This window comes from Suncus etruscus, chromosome 4 (genome assembly GCF_024139225.1).
Source record: "Suncus etruscus isolate mSunEtr1 chromosome 4, mSunEtr1.pri.cur, whole genome shotgun sequence".
In the NCBI taxonomy this organism is placed as follows: Eukaryota; Metazoa; Chordata; class Mammalia; order Eulipotyphla; family Soricidae; genus Suncus; species Suncus etruscus.
Genome location: NC_064851.1, coordinates 162,889,556 through 162,911,668, shown reverse-complemented (window position 1 = coordinate 162,911,668; position 22,113 = coordinate 162,889,556). Strand labels below are relative to the sequence as shown.

At 36.5% G+C, this 22,113-nt stretch overlaps 1 pseudogene; it reads right to left on the bottom strand.

Moving 5' to 3' along the window:
* Window positions 1-2,629: 2,629 nt before the first annotated feature.
* Window positions 2,630-16,007, bottom strand: LOC126007298 (40S ribosomal protein S6-like; annotated as a pseudogene).
* Window positions 16,008-22,113: the final 6,106 nt, after the last annotated feature.

Genomic DNA, 22,113 nt, shown 5'->3' with positions numbered 1-22,113 from the left:
ACTAGCAACAACTATCCTTTATTATACTAGGATTGTTATTCACTTAAATTACACAGCTCATAATCTTGATATAGAATATGAGGAATATTAAGAATCATATTCTTGAAACAATAAACTTAAGGATGTACACAAAATATATTTTAATTAAAAATTCATTGGCATTCAAATGAATGTCAATTATATTTTGTGAAGGTATATTTTTTACCTGCTTAAGAATATAGCAGGACTTCTAATAGATTTTGGTCACATTTTTGTATTAAAGTATTTTCTGGTATACTAAAATTTTTTATCTGCTTGATTTGAGGGTTAGACTTTCTTAACTCAATATATTGTTTTTCTTATATCAATACTTTAAAAGACAGCTGTAGTTTAGACAGAGAAAATAAAAACATACACATTAAACTTTATGTGTGAAAATTTTCTCTCCTTAAAATGAATAGTCAAAGGGAAAATAAAAGCTGTGACATCATCTTGAAAATTAACTGATTTGAAAAGTTGATTAGTTTTGCTATGACACATTCTCTGTAGAAGAAGTATTTTCAGTTGTGATCAAATGTCAAAACAGAAAAAATGCTAGTCCTTAATCACCTAGTACAATTACAGAGAGACTGCTATAGCTGCAAGAAATGAGCTGTCACCAGTTAGCATGAGAGAAGAGTGTTATCTCAAAAGACACTTCATGATGGGAATTGTAAGTAGTATGTGCTATAGTTTATAATTATGTCATTCAAATTTGTTCGTTGGTGAATTTTCTTGGTATGAGAAAAGTACTCTAATTGCTATCAGATGGAAGGGACTTCCCATTTTTATCTCCCTTTTGTTTTTAGCATTTGTCTAATGACCTTGTATTGTGATCACCATTGGACACTTATAAAGTGATCAAACATGCATATTATTATGACCCTCTAATTGAAAATTACTGCCATTTAAATAATTAATATTTTCCCACATGACTCTTCAAACTTTTTGATTACTTTTTAGCCATTAAGTTGTAAGAGGTTTTGATACCAAAATGTGACAAAGGACTCAGATGATATTCTCATAAATTTGGCTTGAAGAACATGATATATTGTATTTTCTCTGGTATTTGGACAACCTTGAGGAAGGACCTCTTTATGTATAATTTTCTGGAGAAGTATCAATCCTATATAGGGTTGAATATTGTCTTCTGCTCCATAACTTCTTAAGCTATGGGTCATGACTTCACATACAGGACACATAAGCAATTGTAAGTGTCACAAAAAAAAGTTTAAAATTATTAAATTTATTTTTATTTATTGTCAGTAAATTTTGCTTTGCATATCTGAGGTCATGTAAACATTATATATCTGGCTACATGTGAACATTTCTTAGAGAATTGGAAATTTACAAAGCCTGGTTCTGTTCTATAGATATCTCAGGAAGATCTTTGGTGTTCTAACAGATGTACAGTGAGTGGTTATCATAAACTCCCAAAGATTATGTGAATGATATATTGGCTGGCATTTCTGGATAGCTTTGCAGATGATCAGATGTTTATGTAGGTTCTGGTGACTTAGAACTCTATCTTCCATAAAAGTAAAACAATGAGGATATTTGTGATCATGCTTCCCTTTCTTCCTCCCACCCCCATATGGCAGTCCTCAGGTTTACTCCTGGTTCTGCATACAGAACTCCTGACAAAACCCAACAGATCATATTAGGTTCTGGTGATCTAACCTAGATTTGTTATATGCAAGACAAATGCCCTGCTTGCTCTATTATCTCTCTGGTCCATGATAATTCTTTATTAATAGAGCCTGCATAAGTAACAAGCAATGTGATCTATAATCTGTACTTTTGTGTTATCCACAAGTATTCATTAAAGCTTATATGATGTGGTTTCCTGTTTCTAACTTGTTACTCCTCCTCCCAATTCCTGCCTATCTTACTTGGATAGTGAGACCCTCCCACAGCTGGGAGGGGCCTGTGGTTGGTAATTAAGAGTGGCTTAGGGGAAGGGGGAGGGAGATGCAGTAAAGGAGAGGCAGACGCAGCAGGAAGGAGACACATGTTGGATGCAGAGAGGCTGCTTAGCTTAGAAGCCTTGTGAGATATGCACATGGTGCTTAGGGCCTTGTAATAATGCTTATGTCTCCTGAAAAGTCATCTGATTGCCTGTGGATATTTACTCTTCATTATCCTGAACCCTCAGACCTGTGGGCCTAAGGGGCTGCAGATTCCAGGCTGGGCTGAGAAAGGCCTCACCATCCATATATCTACCAACACTAGGATTTTATAATTAATAATTAATGCAACACTATCTTATTATCTTTCACCTAAATATAAGGCTTTCATTGTTAAAAAAGTAAAAGAACCAACATGTTAACAGAAAACAAACTCTTTACTATTCTTCATTGGATAAGAAAATGAGGGACTCAAGAAAACTGAAAGTTGATCTGATATGGAGTCTCTGGCCTCTAAGTTTTAATTTAATTTAATTTTGGGCTTTGAGCCATACTCAACAATACTTAAAAATTCCTCCTGATTCTTTACAAAGGAATTACTCCTGGTGGTGCTCTGGAGACCAGATGGAATTAAACCCAGGTTGTCTGAGTGCTAGGCAAATATGTTACCTATTGTCCTATCACTCTAGTCCTCTGCCTCTCAATTTTTTTTTCAATAAAAGATGTCTGACTTTATTTATTCGTTACTCAGAAATCATTTTTGACTAGATTCAGACTTAGAAGTAGAAGCTCTCAAAGAGGACAGCCTCCGTCTCTTGGCAATCTGCTGCTGGCGTTTCTCTTTTGCCTCCTTCATTCTCTTCGCCAACAGTTTAGCATAATCTGAAGCTTCTTCCTTGTTGTTTTTTTTTTTTTTTTTGGTGCGCTGTCTCTAATGCAATAAGCCTACGTTTATGTTGCAGGACACGTGGTGTAACAAGACACTGAATCTTGGGTGCTTTGGCTTCTTCACAACATACTGACGGACATCATCTTCTTTTGAGAGATTGAAAAGTTTGCGGATTCGGCTAGCTCTTTTGGGTCCAAGACGCCGAGGCACAGTAGTATCAGTGAGTCCAGGAATATCCTCCTCCGCTTTCTTTACAATGACCAAATTGAGAACACTCAAATTGGCATCCACAATGCAATCCCACGAACAGATTTGCGTTTTCTTTCACCGGTCCTCCGTGGTCTATAACAGGAATGCCCCTTACTCAGCAGCAGTCGGACCGACCATGGGTCAAGATCCCCTGCGTCATAGGGGAACCTTGCTTATTGTTCCCGCCACTGATCCAAGACCACTCAATTTTTAGTAGTAGAGTTACATAACGGATTATTTATATCTTTGATTTATGTTTTTATTACAAAATTAACCTAAAATTAACCTATTTTCTGGACTTACTGATAGAGTCAAATATTAAAAAGATTTTATTTCAGAAGTAATAGATTAGATTGGAAAACAATATCTGAGTATTTATTTAGATAAAGATATTTGAATAAGGAAGACTTTGGGCATATATTTTTATCTATCTATTTTTATCTAGATGTTTTACATACATTTGAAGTACAAGAGTGATTGTACAGTGGGGTAGGATTTCTGTGTTACAATCAATCCTGGCTTGATCCCAAGTACCCAAGTACCTCATATGGTCCCTGAAGGCTGCCAGGACTTATTACTGAGTGCAGAGCCAAGAGTATGCAATGAGTACCTCTGGGTGTGGCCTCACCCCCCAAAAATATTTTACAAATATTTGAATTTGAATGCCCATTCCTCCTTTTTGATATTCCCTACCCTTTTGTCCACTTACTGCCCTTGTAGCATTTGAGGTCAGATCACTAGTTTATGTTGCAAATATCAATGAATATGTCAGAATTTTTCAATAGCCTACTTAAGAGTTATAACTGACATTTAAATTTTAAAGTAAAATGAAAATTAGTATAATAAGTATTGTTCAAAGCTGATAACCAAATGCAGGCTATACCCACATTCATTGTGGTTGGGCCATTCATTTATTTATTGTTATATATTTTGAATATCCCATTTATATAATTCCAATATAACATTTTGCATGTGTATGTGTGTTGTGCCCTTTCCATCATCATAAACAGTGTGTTTGCCCTATTTTCATTGAGAGAAGATCCCTTCAGCATCAAGGGACTCCTTTAATTTTGCTTTCCTGCACTAACAAATGACTTTTTGTTCTAGGATGACAAGAGATCAATTAAAGAGAAAGAGGAATGTTAATCCAAGATGAAAAGGGCCCGTCCTACTTGAGGAATGGTGAACAAAAATCTGGTCAATGAATTATAACCTCATTTTAAAATCCATTCATCCATTTGATAATTAATTTTGGTGGCATCTTACATAATAATCAGAGTCTTTCCTTGCAAAGAACATGAAGGTAAATGAACCTCTACTTCAAGCTTGACATCTATCTTTGGCGCACTGTTGAAGAGCATATTATAATGAAGGCAACGAACAGGATACCTGTTCACTCAAGTTTGGTGAGAAAGCAAGTAAGATTAATAGCTCTGCTGTAAAGAAAAATAAGTATCATATAAGAAACAGTGTGTCCTCTATTTTGAAAGAGCTCTTTCATCCTGGGAGTTTACAAATATTTCATTTAATTTTTTGTGAGCAGAAAAAAATACTCTGAAATCACACTTGAATATGATTTCTAATTACAGGAAAGGTGAGAGAAGGAAATAATACACTTCTTTTTACCAAGAGGTTTTTGCTTAAATTTTTTTAACTTAATATCTTGTTTGGACTTGAAATTTAAGCACCGAGTTTATTTCCAGAATATTGAGTTAACCCATAAACTAGAGCCAAGACTGGAGTTGAGAGTAATCTTGAATTTATCCAAGAGAATCTTTTGATCAGCCTCTCCAACTTACCTCTGCAGTTGATTCCTGTCACTTACATTAGAAACTATTAAAAATCTCTAGGGATCACTGCATTGGATTCTTTGCCACTTATTTAGTTCTTTGCTACTTAAATATTAGGTGATCTTTGGGTAGTTGGTACATTACTGACCACTCTTAAAGTGTACTTCTCTAATTAAGTCAGAGTCCCAACAACTTTTGAGGGTGCTGTAATGAATTCTTCCATTATATGTCTCTTGAATGCCCTCAAACATTAAGTGAAATTAATTTTTAAAACATAATTAACCAAAAAATTAACTTAAAAAATTTCAAGAGCCAATTCTGCAATATTTCAACAGAATCCTTTCCTACCAAAGCATGGATATCAAAATGGAAATTCAAAGTAGGATCTTCCAGTTTGCTATTAGCCTTTAATAGTGAACCTATTTTTCTATCTTGATATTGTGTATAAGAAAATCAGTAATTTTATTAAATTGAACCTACCTTATTGGAACATATTCCAAAAAATGATTCAAAGGTAGCATGTGCTGGCCAGCAGCTTCATTTTATTCATGGTCGCAGAAAGGGTCTGCAGCTGAAAAGGAAATGGGTGGGAAAAAGGGAACACTAAGGATTCTGATTTTGGGGTCAATTTATTTTTGAAATGCCATGACTTATATAGTTTTTACACAAAGGGAGGAGGGGACAATGCAAACATTTGTCAAGCATGCATTTGTCATCATGTAGTTCAAAAGGTTTGGCATGTGCCTGTTAATTTAATACAAGTTTCCTGAGGAACATCCTATTATCACACCAAATGCTCTATCTGTAGATCTGAGTTTCTTGAGCCAGAAGAGTGTGACCTTATGTTTCTTTTGATCTGCGTCAACTCATGGCCAGTTGGCACGTACACAATGTATAGCTCAATTAAAGGACAGGACTGTTAGAAAATGGCAGTTTGCTACAAGATGGCTGTGCTTATGCCAAAACAGTGAGGGCGAATCAGGCTCCCTACAGTAGAGGTGGTATTTGTGGGACCTCCCATAACTTCCAGACAAAGAAAGTGGACCCTTTGGAGCAACTTTACTCCTTTTAAATATTTTGATGTTTTAGAATCTTTTCCCACTTTAATGATCAGAATTGGGAGATTTTTCGAAGAAACAACTCATCAGCTTTTCATGCTGATAAAAACAGTAATGCTAGAAATAGACACATTTTTATTGTTAACTACTGCTTACAAACATAATCTTATGCCTGTGTTCTTAAAACAATATATTAACACTAAAATCTTCTTGACAATTCAAAACTCCCATCTCTTTTTTTTTAAGGCAAGACTCACATACAAAACATTAACTACATAACATACTCGACAGCTGGTAACTCCCATTTTCTCTGCTCTAAAGGCAAAGCAATCACAAACCATTTAACAAAAATATCTAACTTTTTTGAGTTCTAAAGATTTCCTTTATATTAGATCAGAATATGGGAAGTAAGAAGTACAAAAGAACTTGCATTTTTTTTTAGATTAAAATTTCTTGACAACCTCAAAACATGTTTAAATCATTTGTTTTCCTCTCTACTTTTATCCTGATAACATTAACCTTACTGCTTTGTGTGTACCACATTGTACCTTTTTAGTACGGTGCATTTATTTCTTTGATTTTATTTTGGGGTATCCCAGCAGTGATTAAGAACTACTTGCATTATGTCATATGGGAATTTTGTCCAGTAGTTTGGAGGGGAGTAAGTGTGGCCTGTTGCATAGAAAGCATTCATTCTAACACTTTCAGTTGTATCCTCTAACCTTAGTGAGATATCTTAATATTGTATACTGAAATATAGTTTTAGACAGAATATTTTGATCATCATTCATAGAACAAGAAATAATTGTTATAATGTAGACAGCTATTTTCTGAGTCCTTGGGGACAGTGAGCAAAAAAATGAAGATTGCAAATGACTTTAGTGTTATCATTCTTTATGTATAGTTTTCAAGAGTCCAACATAGACTTTCATGTGAGTATAGCAATCCGAGCGACTCTTCCTTAGTAATTCAGTTTATATACACTACATATATCCACCCATTATCTATTTCTGTTTGCTGATTGGTTACACCTTATCTAAATGATGATATGAAACTTTGGTCAATTTGATTGGCTAAAAAGTAACCAATCAAATATAAATAATAAATACATAATTAATAAAGAAAATATAACAAATAATAAATATAAATTAATCAGAAATCTATAACAATAACTTACATAATACAAATAGTGGTGTCTTTTTTCCTTCACTTTCATCCTAAAATTATGGTTGAATCTCATAAAAGCATATAGAAAATTACATAGATTATATAATAACTTTGGCCAGATCTTGCAGATTAGGCCTGGCCTCTACATACTTCATGTCCCATAGCCAACCCAGAGTATTACTTTCATCTCATAATGTCATCACATGAAGTAAAGTCTGGTGGATAACATAAAGCCTCTTCAAACAGAAGGGTTTCCCTCTATATGTTTATTTTCTTCATGCCACTGTGAACCTTCTGAAGAAATCCTATTTTAAATAACTGACATCCTGTTTTTCTCTGGGTTTGTGAAATATACAAACTCAGGAACCATGTCTTTCATCATTTGTAGAAGGACTGAATGTAATAAAGACATTTGGAGAGACCAACCCAGGGGAGTCTATGCCATATACCACTTGAGGAAAATTCTGCATTCCAGTTGGCAGGAATATCATTCATAGCAGTAATTCAGTAATAAGTACTTAGAAAAACACTCAGTCCAAGTTTTAAAAAATTGGTATTACAACTTTTGTACTTGGACTGAATCTATGAATGAGGTGGAACATATGTTCTTTTTTATAATTATCTTAATTTAAACACCGTGATTACAAAAATAATTGTAGTTGTATGATTACAGTCATGTAAAGAACACCCCCCTTCACCAGTGCAGGATTCCCACCACCAATTTCTCAGATCTATCTACTCCCCACCCCACCCACACCTGTACTCAAGACAGGCTTTCTTGTTCCCTCATTCATTCACATTGTTATGATAGTTTTCAGTGTAGTTATTTCTCTAACTGCACTTATCACTCTATGTGGTGAGCTTCATGTCATGAGCTGCGCCTACATGGGAAGACGGGGGGAAATAAGGGTTGGAACTGAGGCAGTAAAATATTAGAAATGAGATTTTTAGGGCAGTATCAGGGTCACAATACAAGATGGATGTTATGGATATATAAAATGTATGCATACAATACTATCAATAGGAAAACAAGGAGAAAAAAATTCCAGTGACTGTCCCAACATAAACCAGTGCTAGAATGGCCCGCTCTCCTCCCAAAGTACATTCCCATTAGTGCAGGGAGAGGTACGGGGGAAGCCTGAGGACCACTAAGAGTCCACCTGAACCACTTCTGGCCATCTAAACTGGCACCCAGGGAAGGCCTGGAGTCAGGGGAAAAAGACAAGGATGGCTGGGGGCCTGCCAAGCCTCCCAGCACTCCCCAGGCCAGAGAGAAGGGCTCCAGTATAGGGCCTCCCCAAACCCCATACCTGGCAAGAGCTGGTCTCCAGAATCAAGGAGAAAACCGGAAGCCAGATGTCTGCCCATTCTCCTCCCCATGCACCTCCCCCCCTGGAGTATGGAGGGAGTGGGGAAGCCTGAGGACCACTAAGAGTCTACATGAACCCACTTCTGGCCATCTGAGCTGGCACCAGGGAAGGCCTGGAGTTAGGGGAAAAAGACAAGGACAGCTGGGGGCCTGCCAGGCCTCCAAGCACTCCCCAGGCCAGAAAGAGGGGCGCCAGTATGGGGCCTCCATGATCCACATACCTGGCAAGAGCTGGTCTCCAGTATCAAGGAGGAACCGGAAGCCAGATGTCTGCCTGCCCTCCTTCCCATGCAGCTTCCCCTTGGAGTATAAGGGAGGAGGGAAGCCTGAAGACCACTAAGAGTCCAGTATGGGGCCTCCCCAAACCCTATACCTGGCAAGAGCTGGTCTCCAGAATCAAGGAGGAAATTGGAAGCCAGATGTCTGCCCGCCCTCCTCCTCATGCACCTCCCCCCTGGAGTACGGAGGGAGGGGGAAAGCACGAGTACCCTTAAGAATCCACCTGAACCCACTTCTGGCCACCCGAGCCAGCACCCAGGGAGAGCCTGGAGTCCAGGGGAAAAAGAGGGGGTAGGCTATGGGGCCTGCCAAGCCTCCCAGCACTCCCTAGTCTAGGGAGAAAGCCTCCGGCATGGGGTCTCACCAAATCCTGTTCCTGGCAACAGTTACAGAAGCTCAATTTTTGTGATATGTTAGTTCAGTGTGAAAATTTCTAATTTCAGTGGACAAATCCTCTTGATGCTTAATTGTGCTCCAGTCAAGTCTATTGATGCTTTTTTTTGGGGGGGGGGCTCCCTGAACATTTTCCATAATTCTACTCTAAACTTCTTATTTGAGAGGATACCTAGCTGTTTCCTACTTTTTAGATTATTAGAGGATCCATCTTGATTTCTGTAAATATGGGGGTGTACTGAAAAAATTACTCCATTGTTAAGGTTGTAGATTGCTTCTTACAATGTGCAGAAATGAAATTCAGGGGTTACAAGATAAGTGCGGCTGCAGAGCTAAGGGGAGTGGTCGCACTTTTCGGGTGTGGGTCCTGGAGAGATCATAGTCCTTGGTGTGTCTAGGATGGCTCAACAGAAAAGAGGCAAAGAGCATGGCCGCCATTCTTTATAAGTCTCTGAGTACCCAATCACATGGCAGGAATTGGCCCCACATTCGTTGGGTGAGGACATCTTACCAGGTGTGGATCCTGAAGAGATCATAGTTCTTGGTGTGTCTAGGCTGGCTCAGCAGAAAAGAGTGGAACATGTGTTCTGATCCCAGTTGTTAAGTTTTTGAACATATATTAATCATCTTGAGATTGAAGCCATTGGATTGAGCTTTCACAAAGAAAATTTATTAGTAAATGCTTTGGAAACTGAAGATAACCTCATGTCCTCACTTGTTCCTACTTTGGAAAACATTTTGACTGGAAGAATAATACCTTGCTTAGTGTGAAAGAATGACGGTGTGAGCACCAAGACTCACTAAGACTGAGGTGGAAAATAGTGAAAGTGATAAGAAAGAGTGTACAGATTACTGTATCTAAGTGAATTAAAAATGAACATAATACATATTCAACTTGAGCTGATTAGGAATATTGATTTCTGTGGAGAATATCTGATAAATTTTGATAGCCAAGCAGATAAGTCAAACTTTCCAGAGTTATATCTTTGTAATTTCTGTATGAAAAATTAGGACTATAAAGCTATCTGTTAAGGGATATCACGGTGATGCAGTAAAATAAAAAATGTATTAAAATACCCTCAAATTGCTCTGTCTTTAGGACAGTAAATGAAAGCCTTTTTAAATTTTTCAAATAGAAGTTAATAATTTAAAACATAATGAGAAATAAAAACAGAAGTGGAAAATTTATATAATACAAATGTGAGAATTCTAGAGCATTTAAATATTATTTTATCTTTTGTAAACTTTGTATTCTTTAAACTTCAGAGTCAATAGTTGAACTTTAGTTCTCAATGTAATGGAAGACGTTAATCATTTTATGTTAACTTATGTAATTTGATAGAATTATTCATAATGGTTATTGCTAGACCAGTAAAATGTGTAAGTACTTCAGATAAAGTACTTACTTATAATAAGTAATTAGATAATATATAACAAAACTTTGACTTTGAATATGTCATAGAGCAGCAGATATAATTTCTCTTTATGATCCTAGAGGTAGTTAATAATTTTCTCATGTAATGTGACCCCTTAAAAATTTCTACTTATTGACTATGTGCAATATATCTTCGCTGTTATCTTGGCTGGGTATTTGTGAATCCAAGAACAGTCCCCAGAATGAGAAATTACTTCCCATCCCCTTGTCCCCTTTCGGGGGAAGACCTTGGAAATATTTATCCGCAGCAAATAATAATCCACACAGACCAGAACGATAGGGTTTAAAAGATCGGGCAAGGAGAGCCAAAGAATCCTCCTGCAGCCAGCAGCTTTTCACAGAAGGACCCTTAACTCCTATCCCTCCAGCTATTTATTCCCAACTCCACAGCGCCCCACCTGGAAGGGTTAGGTGGGGCAAAAGTCACAGAACAATCCTAAGGAGACACTTTTATATACAATTCCAAGAACCATCTTATGGAAACTTTTTCATATGCTACAATTCCCCCTTTTTTTGTAAAGAAACAATAAACAATAATAATGTACAGAAATAAATAATATTTGTTTTTAATTGTAAAAGGAATAACTAAGCCATTGTAAAAGAGTGGCTGTTTGCATAAGTGCATCACGGGAAAAAGTATAGAAAAAAATTTTTTTAGCCTAACACAGGGTGTTCAAAACCAGAAACAGATGTAAAGGAATCAACTACAAGCTCCAGAGTAGAATAAAATCTACAGCGTCCAAGATGATCAATTCCGAGTAAGTATTCCCTTGAAAAGCAGAAGTCGAGTAAGAAATTCCAATATTCAGGACCTAATAGGCCATGGGGAGCTCCCGGGGCAATCACAAAGCCCGAAAGTAATTCGGAGACAGAGATCCTTAGATGAGATGCTCACAAGGCTGCGTAGCAGGTGAGAAGACACACATTTTCCATTCAGTCCAGTTTGAGCAGAAGAAAGCCCATCTTAGCAGGCAGTGAATTAGGCCCCTTTTTCGAAGGAAGAGGCACACACACACACCCTCACAATGGGCGCCAAAGTAAATAAGATCCATAAGTACTTGAATTCAATCCAAGATGAGTTCTAGTCCAGTCAGCAGTTCATAATAGGTCCGAAAATGAAGAACCATGTACGGCCGATTATAAGGTGGGAGCTTAAGTTCAAAACCAAAACAAAATGCTTAAGGCAGAGAACCTCCCCGTGTAAATGAAAAAAATTGAGGGTCTATTCAAAATGGATAAAACCTTCTTTTGCACCTGCTATTTTTTCCAATGATGCACCCATGCAAAAGGCCAAAATGCCAGCCAGCATTACAATTTAGCAACTTATTTATGACAGTATCTAACCCCTAATCCAAAGCAACAAAAGTACAACCTTAATGAAATACCATATTAATTTTGAGAATTAACAACAAAGATGTAAAAACATTAATTACAGTAATCAACAAAAGTGTAGACTCAAATATAACTTTACAGGATTACAATTATAAAACTACAAGAGCTGAAATTTTTCCCAAGTTCAAAAACTACTAAGAAAAGATAGGGAGTCCAGAACTCCCAAAAGTTCGACCAAAGAAACTTGATGAGTCAGGGAAAGCAGTTGTAATAAGAAGCAGGATACAGCACTGCAACAGTTTACGATGTCTTTCTCAGTCAGAGATCAGGAGGCTTGTCATAGTGGGTGATGATTTGCACACGATGATTTGCAAATGTGGAGGGATTCCTGAAAATAGACTGTTAGGGACTCGGAAAAAAGAGGGAAGGATAAGTAAGAATAAATTGGGGAAGATAAAGTCAGGAAAAAAGAACTATATACAAAACATGTAAGACATACAGACACACAAGACATACATAAACATATTTCACACAAACATGGCCATCACTCATTCATACTTACCAAAAAATGTTAGCTGGGAGGATCCCAAATAGAGCGAAAGAAAAAAAAATTCAGCTGAATCAACAAAAAGCGCTTTAAAATACAATAGCCGGCAAACAGTTTAGATGAAAATTTTCAAGTTCACAGCAACAACAAAAGAGATATTTTTAAGGCATAGTCGAGTAACTCTGCAAGAGAATTTCATGCACAATACGACCAAGGAAACCAATAATACAAGTAGAGATAAGTAATTCTATCGTAACCATAGATGATGAGCACTGTAAAAAGAGTCCACCTAAAAGGTACTGTTATGTCAAAATTATGAATTCACCTCCATCTAGAAGCCTAAATTGAGGCAAATAAAACAATGACGTTAGAGTGAAAGAGTGAAAGTTGTTAGATGAGTATATCTCAATATATTGCTATATAATACCTTAGTACGATGAGGAAGCTTTCTCTCGAGTGAGCCTGGATCAATAGTGGTATTAAGACATAAATACATCATACAAGCAACTACAATGGGGATTCATCATAATAAATCCTATTCAGCGGGAGTACCTGTGAAATGAATTATAAAGCATTAATGACAACTAACAAATAAAATAAATAATTATTAAGCATTTATAGTAGATCTCTGAGAAGTATAAAACAGGATGTATGCTGCTGTGGATTTTACCGATGCAGTAGGAATTTTCTTGATTTTCTTGTCATCAAAATTGATCCAGTGTTGTCTTGAGTCAATATTACAGTATGATGTACAGTGTCCAAAATGAAGTTTACCAAAATGGTTAGACACTGATGATAAGATGTATTTTTCAGTTTTGTAATTTTTTTCCTGAGTGAATTCTGCTAAGTTGAGGTCTTCTAAAGGAAAATCCACATAAGTGAGTAGTTTTTTAATTTGTTTGTCATCAAAAGCAAAACGTTTCAAATGAATAATTAATACTGGAGGTAATTTTCACAAGTATGTTCTCTTCAAAAAGTCCCTTTTAGTGTTGCAGCTGTTACAATGAATTCTATTGTTACCTTTCAAATCTTCTTCTTTAAAGAATTCAACGAGGCATTCTTGTAACGTACATTTATCTGTAGGCTTGATTGCCAGGGACAACTGAACAAATGTCTCATATACCTCAGATTTTTGGTGACATGTGAGACACTGTAGTATAGATTTGAACTGTCCTTGAAAGAGGTTATATATAAGAGATTTGTGAGCTTTTTGGTGTTTAGGCCTAGATTGTTCATGTTTTTCATTGTTTATCAGGTGTATAGTTTTATCTGCTATTGAATTTTCAGTAAGCAAATCCTGATGTAGTCCCTCTATAAGGAACATTAATAATTCGTGAGGATCCTGTTGGTCGTGTCCGGCAAACTGGCCATTAAGTAAACCAATTGTTGCTTTGAAGTGTTCTGGATTAACATTCCTATGATATCCATCTCCCATGATTTTTATGAGATGACCAAATTGTTCTGCTAATTTACCTTTATGTCCACTTGGATTTTCTTTGTTAATGTCTTTTTTATAATGACCTTGATAAAAATACTGAGTCAAGTCTGAAATATTATACAGGCATTGTAATATTGAGTTCATATAGCATGAGTTACCTAAATTTCGTAATCCAGTACCTGTAGGTTTCTTTTTCTCTATTTGCATTCTGGAATGTAAGGGATTCTTACTCTTGTCTGCTTTATTCGAGATATTGGGTGAGACCGTTAATCCCTTGTTTACTTTCCCGGAGGCCACAGCAGTGTTACAATTGTCGGTGTTTTGAGCATTTTGTATTTGACGTGGGGGCAGGCTTGTAGTCCCAGCAACCTGATCCTTGTGGTTTGTATTAATTCGATTTCTGATGAGGCGTAAAGGGACCCAAAATTTCTTAGAGGGGTTGTCATTTGTACCAACATATGCATATCCCCTTCCTCTCAGAAGAAGACATCCAGCGATCCATTTTTCATTCTCTTTGATCCAAACCGGTATATGTGATGTTTCTTGTCTCTGAATATCTTCTTTAAAATGTCTTTCCCCAGCAGTGTAACTTTCCCCTTGGGGTAAATTTAGATAATTTAGTGTAAGAAGAGTCAAAGATAGCAGCTCAGTAGGTGCTAAACCTCTTTTTCTATTCTTTTGTAATTGAGTTTTTAGTGTCCTGTGGGCTCTTTCCACAATGGCCTGTCCTTGGCAATTATAGGGGATTCCTTTCAGATGTTTTATCTGCCATTCTTTACAAAAGAATTCAAAAGTTTTGCTGATATAGGCGGGTCCATTATCAGTTTTAATGGAATACGGAACACCCATAACTGAAAAGCATTGTAAAAGAAAACTGCAAACTGCCTTAGACTTTTGGGAAGACATAGGGATTGCCCAAATAAATCGAGAATAAGTGTCCACCACCACATGAAGATAAGGTTTATTTGGAAATAAATTTGTTTGAGTTACATACATTTGCCACAGTTCATTAGACTGTAAGCCTCTTGGGTTTGCTCCTGCTATATGAGTCTTTTTTGCTAATGGGGCGCACTGACAGGAAGAGACATCGCAGTAGATCGCCAATGTACAGAAGAGCACCAATGAATCTGGACTCTGGAGCATTATCATGGACATAGCACAGAAGAGCGCTGAGTGATGGATCTGGAAGAGACATGAGCAGAAGAGTGTTGAGTGTGATGGACAGTGACTATCTGAAGGAGAAAAATGCCATAAGTACTGGGTGGCAGTGAGACAGGAGCAGATTCTACAGTGGTGAACAGTTTTTGAAAAGGAAATAACTGGACTCTAAATAAAATTTGGAGCCAGATGAGAGCACAAGTATAAGTGGGGATCAAAAGAAAGCAAAGATGGTTAGCTCAAGCAAATTCTCTGGCACAAGGCAATATAGATAAAGCTGTATTTCCTTTGAATTTACTTTCACCAGAGATGCAAAGAAACCAACTCCACTGTGCATGGTGTATGGTGAAAAGCTATGTAACAGTGCTACGGTCCCAAGTAAACTTGAATGCCATCTACAAACAAAATACCTTCACCTCAAAACAAGAATGCGGACTTTATTGTTTGCCTCCTGAAAACATGGAGAAATGGACAATTTTCATGAAAAAAAAAAAAAAAACAAAGTTAAATGAAAGAGCTCTTAAAGCTAGCTATCAAGTTGCTGAACTTACAGCCAAGTCAAAAAAGTCGCACGTTGTGGCAGAGATATTAATACTCCCCTCCTGCAAAGCTATTGTAAAAAAGATGCTCGGGCCTGAAGCAGCTAAGGAAATAGCCAAAGTCCCTCTCTCAGACAACACAATTTCTAGATGTATTAATGACATGTCTGCAGACATTGAAAGTGTGGTTTTGGGAAAGATTCGTATCAGTGTGAAATTTGCATTGCAACTTGACAAGTCTACTGATATCAGTGGACATGCTCAACTTTTGGCCAATGTGCATTTTGTAGATGGTGATGCAATTAGAGAAAACTTTTTTTGCAAGGCATTGCCAGAAAAAAACAACAGGAGAAGAAATTTTTCAGGTCACATCAGAATACCTTGAACAAGGAGGACTTAATTGGAAAAACTGCACAAGCACCAATGGAGCTGCAGCCATGGTCAGGCACACCAAAGGCTTTGTAAGCAGAGTGAAGAAAAGAAATCCAGATGTGATTGTTACACGTTTTTTTTTACACAGTGAGGCCCTCGTAGCCAAGACTTTACCAGCATACCTAGTTCCTGTGTTGGATGATGTTGTGCGCATGGTAAACTTTGTAAATCCAGGACCTGTGAAATGTTGCATGTCTGCAGCTTTGTGTGAGATGGGAGTGAAGCATAAAATCTTGCTATTTCATACGGAGATCCGTGGTTGTTGCGTGGCAAGGTCTTGGTTCATGTGTATCAGCTGTGGGAGGAACTTAAAGTGTTTCTGACAAATGTGAGGTCAGAATATGCAAATCTGCTTGCAAGTGATGAGTGGTGTGCAACGCTGGCATACCTTGTAGATATTTTTCATCATTGGAATGAACTGAACACATAAATGCAAGGCAGAAATGAAAACCTGCTTACAAGTACAAATAAAATAAATGAATTCCATTCATCTGCCATTTAGACCACCATGTTTTTTTGTACAGTTATTGTATATACCACATATAAGTATTATCATTCTTCCTCTGGCTTACTTCATTTAACAAAATATCTTCCAGTTCTATTCATGTTGCTGCAAATTGCATGATGCAAATTGCATCATTTCTTACAGTTATGTGGTATTCTATTTTATATAAATACCACATCTTCATGATCCACTTGTCTGTTATTGACATCTAGATTCCAAGCTTAGTTATTGTAGTGACTGCTACAATGAACAGCATACATGCAATGAATGCAATAAATGTGCATACATTATTTTGGATGAATGTTTTTCTGTCCTGGGGATAAGTATCCAAAGGTGGGATTGCTGTGTCATATATAGCTCAATTTTGAGTTTAGTGAGAATCCTCCATGCTGTTTTCCAGAGGGATTGGATCAGGTAGTATTCCCACCAGCATTGGAGAGAGATCTTTTTTCACCACATCCCTACCAACAGAGATTGTTCCTAGTATTTTGGATATGTGCTATCCTCATTGGTGTAAGATAATATTGATATCTCATTGTATTGTTGATTTGTATTTCCCTAAAGATAAGTGAAAAAGAACAGTTTTTTCATTTGTCTGTTGGTCACATGTCGGTTTTCCTCAGAAAAGTATCTGTTCATTTCCTCTTCTCATTTTTGATGAAATTTTTGTTTTGTTTTTGTGGAGTTAACATTTGTGAGTATTTTGTATCTCTTAGATATACCTTTATATAAGTGTAGAGTGCAAAATTTTTCTACCATTCATTTATCTGCCTTAAGAGTTTTGTCCTATGTGTCTTTTGCCATATAGAAACTTTTTAATTTGATGTCCCTTTTATTTAGGTTTGATTCTATAGTTCTTGCCATTAAAATCTTATCATCAAAGACTTCTTTGAGGTCTAAGTTTTGGGATGTTCAGCCTATGTTTTTCTCAATAAATGTTATGGATTCTGGCCTAATCTCAAGGTCTTTAATTCACTTTGAATGGATTTTTATGTAAGTTGTAAGATATGAATCAATCTTTAATTTCATATACATGGTTATCCAATTGTTCTAATATCTTTGTTGAAGAGACAGTCTTTGTACCATTTCAAATTATTAGCTCCATTGTCAAAACTTAATTGACTATATACTTGGGGGTTGGTCACTGTCACTGAATTTTATAACTGATTGTTCTAGGTCCACAACTTTTTACAGATAATCTTGATCTTTGTTACATTGTGGTCTGATAGGGTGCTTAGTATAATTCTGATATTTGTTACTTTTTGTAAGTTAGACTCTTATCCCAAAATGTGGCCTATCCTGTGGAGTTTCATGTGCATTTTAGTAGAATGTATATTCAGATTTTTGAGAGTAGAAGGCCATGTATATCCATTATTCCTTATTATTCTAGTTTCTCATTTATGGCTCTTATGTCTTTGGTAGTATTCTTCTTAGTGGCGACAGTGATGAGTTGAAATCTCCCACTACTATCATGTTTCTGTCCATATGTTTCTCTAGGTTTGTGAGCAAAATTCTTACATATTTTGCTGGCTCTACATTTGTCGCAAAAATATTGATTATAGTACTTCTTGGTCAATTGTCCCCCTGATCAATAAGTAATGTTCTTCTAGTCTCTACTTTCTTGAGAATAAATGCGATTTGTTCTGATATAAGTATGGTTGCCCCCAACATTTTTTTTGTTTACTTTCTAGTGGCTTGTAAATTAGTTTTCCATCCTGAACTTTTAAGTGTGTTTCCTACAGGCAGCAGATGTTTGTTTCTTGATCCAATCCACAACTCTGTGGCTTTTGATGGGAGTGCTTAGAACACTGACAGTTAAGGAAACTATTGACAGAAAGGGCTGTTGTGTCATTATATTGTGTAGGATTGTTGTTACAAATGGAAATTTGGTTTATGTAATTGCTCTTTGAATTGGTCATTTAAGGTCAATTTGTTTAGCATGAATATAATGAGTTCATTTTTATCTGAGAATGTTTTTAATCCTCTCTCCCATGTAAACATAAACTTTGCTTGGTAGTGGACTTTAGGTTGAGAGTTTCTTTTATTTAATAGCTTTGTTGTTGTTGTTGTTGTTTTGGTTCACACATGGCAGTGCTCAGGGGCTACTTCAGGCTCTGTGCTCAGAAATCACCCCCGGCAGGCTTGGGGACCACATGGGATGCCGGGATTTGAACCACCGTCCTTCTGCATGCAAGGCAAATGTCTTACCTCCATGCTATCTTTCCAGCCCCTATTTAATAGTTTGAATATGTAATTTGACACTTTTTGGCTGGATTGTTTCAAATAAAAGATATAATTTGATTTTTATATTCTTTCCTTTATACTGAAAGTGTTATTATTTCTTCCTTACTGCCTTAAAGAATCCATATCTCTCTCTTTTCCGTTTGGATTAATAAATGTCTTAGTTTTGTTCTGTTACTGTCTGTTTTGTTGGAAACTATTTTGTCTATTGGATTTGTATAGTAGCCTCTTCACAGAGATTGGGAAATTTCTCTGCTATAATCTCCCTTACTTCTTGTTCTTCCCCTTTCTTTTTTCCTTCACTCCGATATTCCTAAAACTTGCAGATTATATCTTTCATTTTAATTTTTATTTATTTATTTATTTTTGGTTTTCTTTTGGGGCCACACCGGGTGGTGCTCAGGGGTTCCTCCTGGCTGTCTGCTCAGAAATAGCTCCTGGCAGGCACGGGGGACCATATGGGACTCAAACCAACCACCTTTGGTCCTGGATCAGCTGCTTGCAAGGCAAACGCCGCTGTGCTATCTCTCCGGGCCCATATCTTTTATTTTTAATTAAATACCTTACATTTTATTCCAATATTTTGTCTCTCCCTTCTTTTTTGACTTTACACTGCTGGTTTGTAATTTGTCTTCAAATTAGTCTATGCAATTCTCCACCTATGTAATTCTACATGGTTTAATAATATGTCTTTTTGTTCCTTAACTTCTATTTGCTTATATTCACTAATTTTATTAAAGAGTTCTTTGAGATTGTTGAAATTTTATCTATAGATTTTTTTGTGTGTGTGATTTTATTAAAACAATATTGTTATTTAAGCACATGATTATAAACATGATTGTAGTTAGATTTCAATTACAAAAATGAACACTCCCTTTCCACTAGCTTGGAGATTAAATTTGAAGCATGCTTGCCAGAACGTTTTCCCATGCATTCATTGTGTGGTCTCATTTTGTTCATATTTTTCATTTACCGGTCTGTGCAATCCCACTTTCCTGAAGTAGATTCACCAAAATTCTCTGGCACTGTTGAACAGAAGTAGCTGGCAGCATGACAAGGTTGTTGAGGTCTCTCATTATGTTTTGGTGCCAGTGATGTCTTCTTTTAGATTTGTCAACAATTATATTAAACATTTTGATGGTCCCTCACTGGGTGTATATATGTTTAGAAGTCTGATTTATTCCTGTTGTACATATCTCTTGATTACTAAAAATGTCCATTTTTTGTCCCTGGTAAATTTTTAAGTCTAAAGTTTGTGTCAACTGATATTCATATGGCCACTCAACTTTTTTAGGAGAGTTGTTTGCTTGAATAATTGTCCTCCACTCTTTGATTTATTGTCTATTTTTGTTCTGAGTGCTGTTTGTTTTGTGCTGTGTTTCTTTTTTATATTTAGTATCTTTTTTAATATCTTTATATTTTATAGACAGCAGAATATTCAGCTTTTTGATATATTTTGACACTCTGTGTCTCTTATATACATGCATTTAGTCCATTGACATTAAGAGAGATAATTGTCATGGATTTAGTGTAATCTTTATGTAAGACTTTGTTGTGTCTCTTGGTCTGTCTTGCCTTAATGTATATATTTTAATTTTTCATTTAAGGCTGGGTTTGAGTCTGTAAAGATTTTGAGCTATTGCTTATCCATGAAGCAATGTATACTTCATTTAGATCTGAACATGAGTTTAGTTGTGTGCAGTATTCTACGCAAAGCATTTATTTAATTGAGTTTTGTCACCATATCTCATCACTCCCTGCTGTCATTGAGAGTATCTTGTGACAAGTCTGCTATAAATCTTAAAGATACTCCTTTGTACATAATTTCATTTTTTATCTTTATGCTTTCAGTATTCTATCCTTATTTGTGAGATTTGTCATCATGTGTTTGGGGTGCTTTCCTTCAGGTCTTTTTTTATATGGTACATTTCAGGCATGCAGACTTTTATTGCATGAAATCTTTAGATCTGGGTATTTCTCTACAATGATATCCTTGACTGTTGATTATTTCTGGTAATTTTCTTCTTTAGTCTCTGTAACTCCACAGATTCTTAAGTTCTTTCTGTTGTGTTTATCAAAGACTGTTCTTTCTGTTGAGTTTATCAAGGACATTTTTTCATCTGTTCCCATTCATTGAGAATTATTTTTCTGTTGTCTGATCATTTGCCTTAAGTCTCTTTTCTAATATCTTCTGTTGTATGTAATTATTATGCATCTCATCTTCCAGATTACTGACTCTATCCTCAGCTGCTGTTTCTCTGTTGGAAAGGGTTTGCATTGAGGTTTCCATTTTGTCTAGTTTTTCAGTTTTGTTATATCAGTTTGGAGTTTTCTTATTTCTAACTTTATATCCTCTTTTTCTTATCTGATTTACATGTTTTCTTTGAGTTCTATGAACATCCTCCATATTTCTTCTCTAAACCCCTTATCTGAGAGGCTAAATAGGTGGTTGGCACTCTTTGCGTGATCATAGCGTGCATCTTTATTCTCTCCACATGTTTTTGTCTTTTGTTGTTTCCCTATCCTCAGGCTTATAGTGCAGTGTTTTCTACTTGTTGTGCTGGGATTCATTGGTTGGAAGATGTTTAATGCCATAAAATGGAGTGCCAGCTCTTCTCAGGCTCTGTCCTTAACGGCGAAGACAGCCTAATATTGCTGTTGTTCTCTCAGGAGATGTTTTGTTTTGTTTTTGCTGTCATACCCTCTGGAGCTGTTCTGGGTGGGGTCGTTTAAGGCAGCTATCTCAGAGGAAGAAAATAAGTTGCACTTCCCATAATCCACCAAGGCTGCAGTTGGTAGTTGTTTCTCTTCTCTTTCCAATAATGTTTGAACTCTGAGAAGTCTAAGCCTATGCTGGCCTGGTTTCACTTGTTCCTGATGAACCTAGTAAATTCTATAGATTTCTTAATTTCACAGCTAGTGACTCCTTGCTTTCTATAACTAAAACATAAAGTGTTTATTTTAGATCCTCATCTATAAGGCTCATGCATTTGGTGGACTTGGATATTTGCTAAGATCTCTATCAATACCCAACTGTAGGTGTCTTCCTTAGCTTCTCCATTGTTATTTGCATTTATTGGTTTGGAATGATAAAGTATAAGTGCATTTAAGAAAGTGATATATTGGAACAGAGAGATAGCGTGGAGGTAGGGCATTTTCCTTGCAAGCAAAAGGATGGTGGCTTAAATTTTGGCATACTATATGGTCCTTCGAGCCTACCAGGAGCGATTTCTGAGTGAAGAGCCAGGAGTAACCCCCGAGTACTACTGGGGGTGACCCAAAAAAAAACAACAAAAAAAAAGAAGAGAAAGAAAGGAAAGAAAGAAAGAAAGAAAGAAAGAAAGAAAGAAAGAAAGAAAGAAAGAAA